Raw genomic sequence first — 11,965 nt, forward strand, 5'->3', positions numbered from 1 at the left:
AGACAGGAAGTCTCACACTGAAGGATTTATCTTCAGACCAGACAGGAACTTACACGTGTGAACTCAGTAACGACAAGGAAACTTACGTTAAAGACACCTTTCTTCACATAACTGAAGGTAAGAGAATCAGAGTCTGCAATCAAAAAATATATTTCATTTTAAAGGTGCAGTCAAAAATTAAGTCAGTTATTTTTTTTTTTCAGATGCAAACAATGAAGGAGTTTTTCTAGGAGTACTGGTGGGTCTGGTGATTGTGGTGGCTGGAGTTGGAGGCATCATAGTTTCCAAAAAAGAAGTGAAAAAAGGTAAAAGTTGATTCATTATACATTAACAAATTCATGTCAAGGTTTATCTTCAGATAAACTGTGATTTATTTTTCTTTGATTTATTTTTTTTATATGTACAATGCAAAATGTAAACAGTAACTTTTGGTGAATTATTAAGGATTGAATCCCCAAATAATATTTTATGAAATTTGCATTGATAGTTTAACAACTCTAATTAGCTGATAATGTCACAATGAATCCTGATCTGTTCTTTGTTTCAGCAGGCGTCTACCAGGCAACTCAAATGGTAAATATGTCTTTTACTTGAATTTGATGCATCTTAACTGTATTTACAGTAGTTAATACAAGTGAGTCAAAGATGTAAACACACTTTAACTCTGCATGAAATAAGTTTAAACAGAAAGCATTTTCTGTAAATCATCATGTTTAAGATTTCTGCAATTAATTATTTTTCATTTCTTTCACAGATGAATCTGATATGAATTCTTTAAATAAAGATCCTGAGAAAATGATAAAACTTAAAATTAACTTTTGAGACTCTGACAGAACAAGATCATCAGCTCTGTGTGTTGGAGCCATTAAGAAAACTTTATCTACACTGAGAAATGAAGGATTGATGCAGGTTCATCACTAAACCAACTCATGAAGAACAAGTCTTTTACCTCATAGACCTGGAAAAAAGAGTAACGAAGAAAAACAGAACTGTTTTATTAAAAAGAATATGTACCACTACTTCTCTTTTGTAAAAATAACTGAATTAAGTTTAAATAATAACCATAATCATGAGAATAAGCAGTTTTCTGCTTGAGACGCTCTAATGAACAGAGATCCCACATCAGCCGCAAGGAATAACTCAAGAGAAAACAGAGTTCAATGGATGGACTGAACTTTGATTCTGCTCCGCTGTATTCCCTCTCAACCTGTTCATTTTTTAAAATTAAGTAACTCTTCTGATGTGTTCTTGTAGCTCGTTGTCTGCTACAACAGAAGATGTCACATACGTCACTTATCACGTCCCTTTCTGGTATTTCACCGCGCTCATGTGATGATCTGAGTCTGATACCATTATATGTCTTAGAGGAGTGGAGCAGCACTAGTCCTCATGTCAGATCACACATGAAGTTTAAAATGCAGTAAAACATGATGTTAACTGTTTGAATATGTTTTATTGAACTGCTACTCATGATAAAAATGCTTTCATGTAAATCTCTGAATTACTTAAACTCTTGATCAGGGTGAAATGGTTTTGAAATGATCATTTTTATTTATTATAATGTTCTGTATGTGACTTTTTTGTATAGTAAGCTTTTTTATAAAGATATTGATGAAATAAAAAGATATAAAGTGAAAAAAGCACATTTGATGGTGAAACTTTGATGTTAAGCTACATGAAAACAAGCATCTGTCTGACTATGCAACATTACAATCCAACTGTTAGGCAGCCAAAACTGATTTGTTTTACCACCCATCTCTTCAGGTGAGTTCTGACGTCATGATTAAGTGCGGAAGATACAGAAAGACTATGAACGCATTTGCCCTTTTAAGATTTGATTAATGCAATTCCTGGTTAAAAATATGTCCTAAAAGTTACTTTGAAAAGCCTCCAGATGATCCAAAATGTTGCATGAGGAGCAGAAGAAATTATATTTTACCAGGTTAATCTTCCCTTATGATGATCTAAAATTATTATCCTTATTATTATCCTTATATATAAATCCCATTTTCTGCATATTTACATTACTTTAGGGAACTAATGTAAATAGTTCCCTGATATTTAATCATTAAAATGTGATTTTATCACAAAGCAATGTTGTAGAAATGATGCAAAGGTATCACAGAGGGGTATAGCTGTGGTAATAAACCTTCAAAACACACATATTCATGTGTTTACATGCACAACATTGAGTAAAGCAGCTGCTTCCTTCTTTTGTAAGATACCAAGTCATTACCAAGAGTTACTCCAACCACCCCTGCAGCCCAGGCTCAGTTTGTTCGTCTGCCACAGAAAACCTGAGTAAAAATAAAGTGAGATTGGGAAAATCTTGAATGGCTTCATAACTGTGAAAGGATTTTTCATCTTGTTGTATTGATAGGTTGCTGCTGGACATGGCTGGGTCTGCACCGTTGCTCTGGTCTGTTTGAGGAACCGCTGACAGAACCAGAAGTGAACAGGGAAACCAGAAGTGAACAGGGAAACCTTCGTGGCGTCTCGCAGCAGCATCATGACTGCATCGCTGGCAGGCTGCTCCAGCAACAATCAAACATAAAACCAGACAGCTGGAATATTATTCATCCTTTACCTCATAAGCATGGAAAAACAATAAGCAAAGAAGAAGTTAAATCAATTTTTCACTTCACAGTATGAAGGATTATAACAATATCCATGATAAACACACACAAAAAAACCCAGTAAATGATCAGTGTTCTTGGCTCTGAGACATTTGGGGTGTTTTTATCTGAAGATTGTGATTAACAGATCCTGGATCAGCTGAAATGAACTTCACTGATGAAACAAAAAGACCTGAATTTATTTTTTTTTAAGACGTCAGAGATGGCAAATGTGTATGCTATTTTTGTAATCCCAGACTACTAAAACAAAAGTGTTAGATTCAGGAGTTTAACTTTCATCAACACAGTAAGTATTTACACCACATAAAAAAATGTATTGGATGTCAACTGTGTCTAGAAGGACGCACATCTGCCTGACACCTTTAAATCACCTCATCTGACAGCAGTTTGTTTATTTCCATGACTGCAGCTGTTGAAAGTCACCTTTACTGATTAATGAAGAAGAGATATCAGAGTCACCCCCCAGTGGTCTTTCAAGGAAGTGCAGGTTGTTTCTGCTTCCTCGCTGGTGTCTCATTCATCCTGACTTGTTATTTCTCGACAGCATCAGTGGAAGTTTTCTTAGCATAAGATAACATCTTCAAGAAGCAAACTTTTGTTTGACTAAATATTCCTTGAGGTTGTATTTCTTTGTAACAAACAACACATCTGAATGGAGTATTGAGATGTTAAAGTCTGATTATTATAATTTTGTGCAGCTATGATGACCAAACATATAATTAAACAACATTAGACTGGAACACGGTTCACTGGTTGTTGTTGCAGTTTCTTCCACTGCTCTTTCAGAGACGTTGAGTGTTGTTATAGATATAGCTACACTGCTGCTTCTCTGTCCTAACATGAACTTGGAGTAAAATACAACTGGGGAGGAGCCAGACTGGTTCCTGGGAGGATCCTTACCTGCAGTCAAGAGGCTTCTCATGGACAAGGAAAATCACTTAGTCCAGGTTAGTAGGTTTTTTAAACTTAAAATTAACTCGAACATACATGACATCAAATTTTATCTTTGAAAAATATGTTTTTTAACCATATATCCCTTTCCCCTCTTACTTTTTTTCCTTTAAGTTTTCAGGTTTTAATGAACTCTTTAATCATTAATTGATTTGCAGGAGTGAAAGAAGATCATCCATTACTTCAAGACTGACACATAAAAGTTTACCACTGAGGACATGATCCTCAAAACTGTTAGAGACCATGAACACTTAGAAATGAAGGATGAACAATTTGTGCACTCCGCTGTAAAATTGTTTGACTGATGAAGTATTGGTGTATATTGTTGTGTTTCTAGACTTTGGGGCAGGGCAAAAACAATTTGACCTTACTAAAGTTTATTCTGTCTTTGGCTTAAAATTAAACTTCTATGGTTCTTTAATTCCAGACGAAAATTGTTTAGGATGTTTGTTATATATCAGACCGTGAGGCAGCGTGAGGTAAACTGAATAAAGTTTTAATGACGTCCGTCATGTACCTGTAAACCATCATGCTATCAGTGTTACAGCATCACCTACTGGTGACTTCCAGTACAGCACACATACATGACATCTCCCTTTTTTAGATTTTGTTTTCCTTTGTAATATCGAAACTAAGTTTCATAACAAAAATGTATTAACAAACTTAACTGTTTTTCTCTCTGTACTCTGTACTCCAGCTATTAACTCAGTTTCTACTAATATCACAATTATAAACTACAACACAGTTTTCTATAAACTTGCAACTAATTAGTAGGTCAATTCAACAGGACATCAGAAACATTTTGGAACAGATTTTTTATTTTTTTTTTAACATGTGTCCTTATTCTTTGAATCTTAGCGGGACTCTTATTGGCCTCCCATAACGTGTGGTTTTCAGTCTCATTTGTTTTGTTCAACATGGGTGTGACAACAGGTGGTGGTGACTTTGCTGCAGGTAAATGTTTCTCAAGTAAGAGTCTCTCCTGGACATCCTCACTGTGTTCAGTTTCTCTTACGGCAGATTGTTCATTTTCCATCAGCTGTGGATCAGGTAAATTGTCATCAGTCTCTGTTGGTTGTGTTAAGGTCCAGTTTTCCTTTGTTTTCAGAATGTTCCTTCTGTAGATTTGGTCCTTGTCTGTCTGAACAATATAGGACGGCTTATCATGTATTCAGAATAACAGCAGGTTGCCACGTGTTCTGCTGTCTGATTCTCACTCTTTCTCCTTCTTTCACTTCTGATAGGTTCCTCATGCAACGATCAAAGTAGCTTTTTCTGCTTGTTTTGTCTACCGGTATTTATCAAACTGTTTCTTACTTGTTTGAAGACTTGGGGCTGCAGCAAGCTATTTGACACCGAAAGCTTTGTTTTTAATCTTCTACCCATCAGAAGCTGTGCAGGAGAATAACTTACTCCACTCAGTGGTGTGTTCCTGTACTCTAAATAGCAATGTATGGGTCCGTGTGACTGTCCTGTGCTTTTTTTAGCAGACGTTTCACTGTTTGAATGGCTCTTTCGGCTTGGCCATTTGATTGCGGAAACTCTGGGCTTGAGGTGGTATGTGTGAACTCCCAGCTTTTTGCAAACTCCTGCATTTCTCCACTGACTAGTTGCCTTCCATTATCAGAGAAGAGTTCATCAGGCCCACCATGTGGGGTAAATATAAAGTATTATTCAGTTTGATTGTGATCATGTCTTATTAATTATGCTATTACGGCAATGATCTGCACATCAAGAAATAATGACCACAAACGGGACCAGCTCAGGGGATGTAAGCAGGATTAAGGTCAGACCAACGTGTAAACCTGCGGGCTATTTCAGAGGAAGTTGAGGAAATCCAGGTACATAAAGTTAATAAACATGACGCAGACAAGTGAAGGGCTTTAATGTGGAGCATAAAACATAGGAATTCCCTCATCTATACCTCTGGAGCGACACTGAGAGGAAGATTATTCTGAAATGATTTGACATAATTACGCTAAAATGTTGGCTCAGTTTTGGCTCCATAACAATTGGATTTGAATGTCTAATAGTCAGGCAGATGCTTGTTTTCATGTAGATTAAACAAGTTAAAATTAAAGTTTCACCATACCAGTAATCACTCTAAATGTATCCCATGTTTTCAAAATCAAGCGTTTAAAAAAAATGTTTTTCTTTATCAACATTTATTTTTTTTAAAAAGGCTAATTGTACAAAAAAGTCACATACAGTACAAAACATAATCAATAAAAAATACCATTTTCAAAAATAATTTCACCCTGATCAAGAGTTTAAAGCAATTCAGAGATTTACATGAAAGCATTTTTATCATGATTAGCAGTTTAATAAAACATATTCAAATAGTTAACATCGTGTTTTACTCAGGGCCGGATTTAGCGAGGCCCACTAAGGTGGGCAGACTGAAATGTAGGGTGGGCAATGAAGAAAAAATTTTGAGGGGTCAAACCCCTGAAATGCATTGAAAACTATGCTATCATCATATCAGTTCATCTATCTTCTCCACAGTATGCTAACCCAATTGCTCTTCCTGACACTACCCTCTGCATTTACTCGGGCTTGGGACCGGTGTTCTGCCAATCCTTGCTACCTGCCGAGAAATGCTACTTTGTGGTTCTGTGCATGCGCACAGTCAATTTTCAAAGTTTGATTGCCCCGCCAATAATTTCTTGCACGATGTAAAATGGATAATATGGGATGTTGAGTATTTGATCCTTCAAAATACACTACCCATGACATGATTTGCATTACACATTGTGAATACGATAAAGAGAAGAAAAAAAACCCAATTCTATTGCTTTATTTGCTATTCATTCAGTCATTCACCTTTATTTAACCAGGCAGGTCATTAAGAACATTTTTATTTACAATGACGACCTGGCAAGAGACAAGGACCATTTGGGGGAAAAGGACGTGGTTTAGGGAGTAAAACACAGTAAAATTGTAGCTCTACAAAGGTAGAACACCATTAGGTAGCATTTTTTTGGCAAAGCAGCAAAAAATGGCAGAACACCGGTGTTGTGCCAAGGTGTTGTGCCAAAAAGTGATTACCTGCCAGAATCTGATTTCTTCTGATTTCTGGCCGCGGGAGCGCGCACAGCAGCCCGTTGAACGATGAAAACGTCAGATTTTCAGATCATGAAGCTCAAGAATGAGACCAAGTCATATTGAGGCAGAAACAACTTTTCATTAACTGTATTTTGCCTTCAATCAATTTTTGGCAGGTGAAAATGCCTATTTTGTGTTGAAATGGTCCTTTAAAGAAGTTAAAAGCAATCCTGTGAGCTCTAGTTGAGTCTAGTCCGAGGCCGGTTCTAGGGGGGGGCAGGGGTGGGCTGTGCCCACCCAAACGTGCGTCCTGCCCACCCAATCAAAGTTATGGGGATCATTTATTTTGTTATAATTTTGTTTTTTTATATAAAAAAAATATCACAAAATATCTGTACCGTTTCTGATTGGGTGGGCACTGCACATCATTTTTAGACACAACAATGAACGTATACCGCAAAAGTTGTGTCTCGGAGACGTGAGACGTGTTCAGAACAGCAGGCACACTGAAGGCTGATTTATGGTTCCGCGTTACACCAACGCAGAGGCCCCGGCGTAGGGTACGCGGCGACGCGCACCGTTCGTTGCGCGTCACTGCGTAACCTACGCCGTAAGGCTGATTTACGGTTCCGCCTCACACCGCGTCGCCGCATACCCCGAGACGCCTCTCTCCATCCCGGCGAGGGCGGAGAGCGCCGGTGCGGGTGGCGGTGCTGCTGCTGCGGTGCCGAGCCAGCCTGCCGCGGGACCTTTTAAATCGACGCAGAGCCTAAAATACATAAAATAAATGCAGCCTCAACAGGGCACAAGCCAGTGTCCTGTTTGTGCCTGGCACAACAGGTGTTGTGCCAAAAAGTGATTTCCTCCCAGAATCTGATTTCTCCCCTGAAAATGGGTCTTTTTTACCTGCCAAAAATGGATTGAAGGTCAAATACAATTAATAAAAGGATGTTTCTACCTAAATATGATTTGATCTCATTCTTGAGCTTCATAATACTGCATTTTAAACTTCATGTGTGATCTGACATGAGGACTACTGCTGCTCCGCTCCTCTAAGACAGGGGTTCCCAAACTTTTTTGTGCCAAGGACCAGCAGAAGTATAAACAAAAAGCTCAGGGACCGGTTGACAATTTATGTCAATTTTAATAAACATTTTAGAAAAAAACAATGCATTTTAAAATGCAGGCTATCATCAGCGACGTTAGCTGATGTTGTGGCCTTTAAAACTTGCTTCTGCAAATCTAAGTCACGTTTTTTCCTTCCACTGGTTTGTCTTTGAGAAAAGGATGTTTTGTATTTAAGTGTCTTTGGAGCTTGGATGGCTTCATTGCTTCATTGGCGAGCGTTTCTCCACATAAAATACATAGTGGGTTTGGCGCCTCCAAATCGCCCGTTGCAACAAATCCGTATTTTATATACATAATGTCGTACTTGCGATTAAAGCTTTTGCTTTTCTTTTTGGTAGGATTTTCCACTTGTTCATCACTATTTCTTTTACTCGAACAACTAGTAAAGAAACGGCTCATGGAGGTTTGCTGAGGTCCGCTCATCTCTGCAGCTGACTCTACCTAACCTGCATACAGCACCTGTGCATGGCGCTGGTCAGTCCGGTCGGGTACCAGAACTTATTGTCCGCCAAGCCATGACAGGGCTGCCACTCAAAGAAACACATTTCGACAAGTTTTGGATGAAATTATATGACAAAAAAATGCAAAAATAGTTTTCTTAAATTTAGTATGAGGTTGCTTTAATTATGTGGCAAATGATAATAAACACGAGAAAGATGGGTACTTCAATGAAAAATAGATATTTTATTCAACTTTGCTGCTGTCATTCATGCAGGGAGACACCTAAAACATGCTGGATAGGTCTTTCCAGGACCGGAGTTGGAGACCCCTGTATTATGTTCTTATTTATTCATGTAATAATATACAGGTGGAGGTCGGAACATTTGAATATATTGCAAAACTTCATTCGTAGTAAATTCAACTTAAGGTGAAACAAATATTATTTCCCACTACATGCAAAGTGAGATATTTCAAGCCTTTGTTATAATTTTGGTGATTATGGCTCACAGTTTATGAAACCCCAAATAAAAAATCTCAAAAAATTTGAATATATTATGAAATCATTAAACAATTCAATCATCAAAATTATAACAAATAAAGGATTAACACATATTGCTTTGCCTGTAATGAGACTATGTACTGTAATGTACATGTATTACGTGGTCTGATAACCATATCCCGACGAATATTTAATTCTCTGCGCATTAATTCTGCACCTTCATCAATTGTGTCTTCATCAAAAGGACATGCCATGTTCGTGACAATGGACTTCTAATACTGACTCTGTTTTTAATGACAGACGGCAGAACTTCGCCAAAACTCGCCTCCTGACTGAATGAATGAGGAAATCAAATGTGCGTGCGGCTCTGAAAGAGGCGGAGACGCAGAGAAACTCGAGGTTCATTGATATAAACCTGGTCCAGGTTAGGTTCAGAGAGTCTGTTACTGCAGTAACTGACCGAGAGCTTTAGTTACCTCTCTTTGTGAAACAGGCTAGAGTTACCTCTCTTTCTCTGGTTTGAGTTACCTCCCTTTGTGAAACGGAAAACTCAGTTTCCCTCATTTCAGGGTTAACAGACTCAGAGTTTTCACTAAACCTGCTTTGTGAAACGGACCCCTGCTCATCATTGATCAGCATCTGCAGTATTGATCAGTGAGCGCAGTCGTCTGGTGCGGGGAGACCTTCTATTACAGTTTTTTCTGAATCCTTAAGTACATTTTTTGCAACATTGGCTATTTTTGCTAAACTCTACACACTAATGAGAAAACCTTTCACCAAATTATCAAAACGTTATAGTTCTCTTGCAAAAGCAAACACAGTTTGATTAACTCTTCACACCTTAGTAAAAATGGTGTTTTCATATCAGACAGTAAACACATGCCATCATTTACTAAGCACATAATGTGCCAACTACACACTGATGGTATGAATACAAAACACATCTGGCTTTTTTCTTTTTCTGTGCACAAGGTAGGCTAGGTCAGTTTGAGGTCATACTTTTGTCATAGTTCTGTAAACACACAGGGATCCAAACTTCAAGTATTGGTGTTTATTCACACTCGTCAAAACAAAGACACAGCACAGAACACAAAATAATACATTCACAAAAAAAAGACAATCAGCCTACATCATGCCGTCTCTCTGGGTCCGGCGTCCGGCTACAAAATCTCATCCACATGGCATGCGATGTCCTCCAGTCCAAGGCACGGGGAAAAATACCTCCTTGCATGCCGTATCCAGGCCTGACATGATGCCTGATGCCAATCAGATTTACAGTAAGAATGGAGAGTATGGGGGGAGGTTGAGTGCCATGAAGAGTGGGTGATCGGTAAACCAGTTGTGGACCAAAGCAGCCCTATGGAAACTAACATTGTCCCATATGATGACATATCAGGTCTGCTCTGGCCCTTCCTCTTCCCCCTCCTCGTCCTCCTCTTGCTCCTCCTTGTCCTCTTCCTCTAACTTCCTCTAAACCTCTTGCTTCTTCACCTCCACGCCCTCTTCCTCCAACTCCTTCACCTCCACGTCCTCTCCCTCTTGCTTCTTCACCTCCATGTCCTCTTCCTCCAATTCCTTCACCTCCACGTCCTCTTCCTCGGCCTCCTCTGATAATTACTCTTCTTGCTCCTTCCATTGTACTCCACACAGACAGCTTACCTGTGGCTTATTTATAGTGCTTAGGCTGATTGCAAAGTGAACTAATTCTCTAAAATTGTTTTCACATGTGAAAGTGTGCCAGACAGTTGGCAAAATAGTGTAAATAATAGCCATACATGTGTATAATTTTGCTAGGAGTGTTTTGGAAATTTGGCAATTGAGTGTAAGCAGTGAATTGTGCCTACAGTTTTGCAAAGTGTGTGTTACAAAATTACAAACTGAGTGCAAAGCAGTATTTGTGCTTTTAGTTTGGCTAACTCAGTGAGTGGTTTTGCCATGTGTGTTAATAGTTTTAGAAATTGTGCTACAAGAACAAAATTAGCGCCTAAGCTTTCAGAAAAAACTGTAATACATCCATGGGGGAGACGCAAAAAAGAAAAAAAAAAAAAAAAAAGCTGCGCTGACACGCGGCTCTGGGCAGAGATTGTATGAGGTGAAGTGAAGTGAGATGCCTCACTCCATTGGGAAAAAACCGTCTGGTGACAATTGCCGACAATTTTGATTATCGCTTTTTGTCGACAACGTCGTTGCAGCCCTAATTATGATCGGAACACAAGCCATTCCACGGCCCGGTAGTAACGGCTCTACGGACCGGTACCGGTCCGGGGACCGGGGGTTGGGAATCACGGCTCTAAGACATAGTTAATGGTATCAGACTCGGATCATTGCAGGAGCGCGGTGAAATACCAGAAAGGGACGTGATGAGTGACGTAGTGACATCTTCAGTTGTAGCAGACAACCACCTACAAAAACAGATCAGAAGAGTTACTTCAATTTAGTGATTAATTGCAGCTGATGTGGGATCTTGTCATTAGAGCGTCTCAGAGCAAAAAACTGTGTATTCTCTTATCTTTTACAAAAAACTAGTTGTGGCACATATTATTTTTATGAAAACAGCTCAGTTTTTTTTGTTACTCTTTTTTCCAGGTCTATGAGGTAAAAGAGGAAACAAATTCTATTCTATGCATAATTATGTTTACATCTTTGACTCACTTGTATTAACTACTGCAAATACAGTTAAGAGTTTAAACCAGTTGATTATTGTTAGATGCATTTAGTAAAAGACATTTACCGTTGGACTTGTCTGCAACGGTAGAGTTGTCTGCATGAGATCTGCTGAAACAAAGAACGGATCAGGATTCATTGTGACATTATCATCTAATTAGAAAGTTGTTAAACTATCAATGTAAATTTTATAAAATATTATTTGAGGATTAAATTCTTAATAATTCACCAAAAGTTACTGTTCAGATTTTGCTTAGTACAAACATCATCTTTTTTTTAAATAAAAAATTACAATGATGTTCTCTGGTAATCACCGTTCATAACTGAAGGTAAACCTTGATATGAATTTGTTAATGTATAATAAATCAGCTTTTACCGTTTTTTACTTCTTTTTTTGTAAAATTTGTAGCCTACAGCCACCACAATCACCAGAACCACCAGACCCACCAGCACTCCTACAATAACTCCTGCATTGATTGCAGCTGAAAAAGAGAAAAAAATTAAGCTGACTTAATTTTTAACTGCACCTTTAAAATTAAATATATTTTTTGATTGCAGACCCTGAATCTCTTACCTTCAGTTATGTGAAGAAAGGTGTCTT

General features: G+C 38.2%; 1 long non-coding RNA gene across 1 annotated transcript; it reads left to right on the plus strand.

Annotated features, from left to right (window-relative positions):
- Positions 1–201: 201 nt before the first annotated feature.
- Positions 202–941, plus strand: LOC133423490 (uncharacterized). The gene is made up of 3 exons (XR_009770815.1): positions 202–305; positions 551–573; positions 755–941. It is a non-coding gene; the product is annotated as an uncharacterized LOC133423490 (long non-coding RNA).
- Positions 942–11,965: the final 11,024 nt, after the last annotated feature.

The sequence above is a fragment of the Cololabis saira genome, chromosome 22 (assembly GCF_033807715.1).
Source record: "Cololabis saira isolate AMF1-May2022 chromosome 22, fColSai1.1, whole genome shotgun sequence".
NCBI classification, from domain to species: Eukaryota; Metazoa; Chordata; class Actinopteri; order Beloniformes; family Belonidae; genus Cololabis; species Cololabis saira.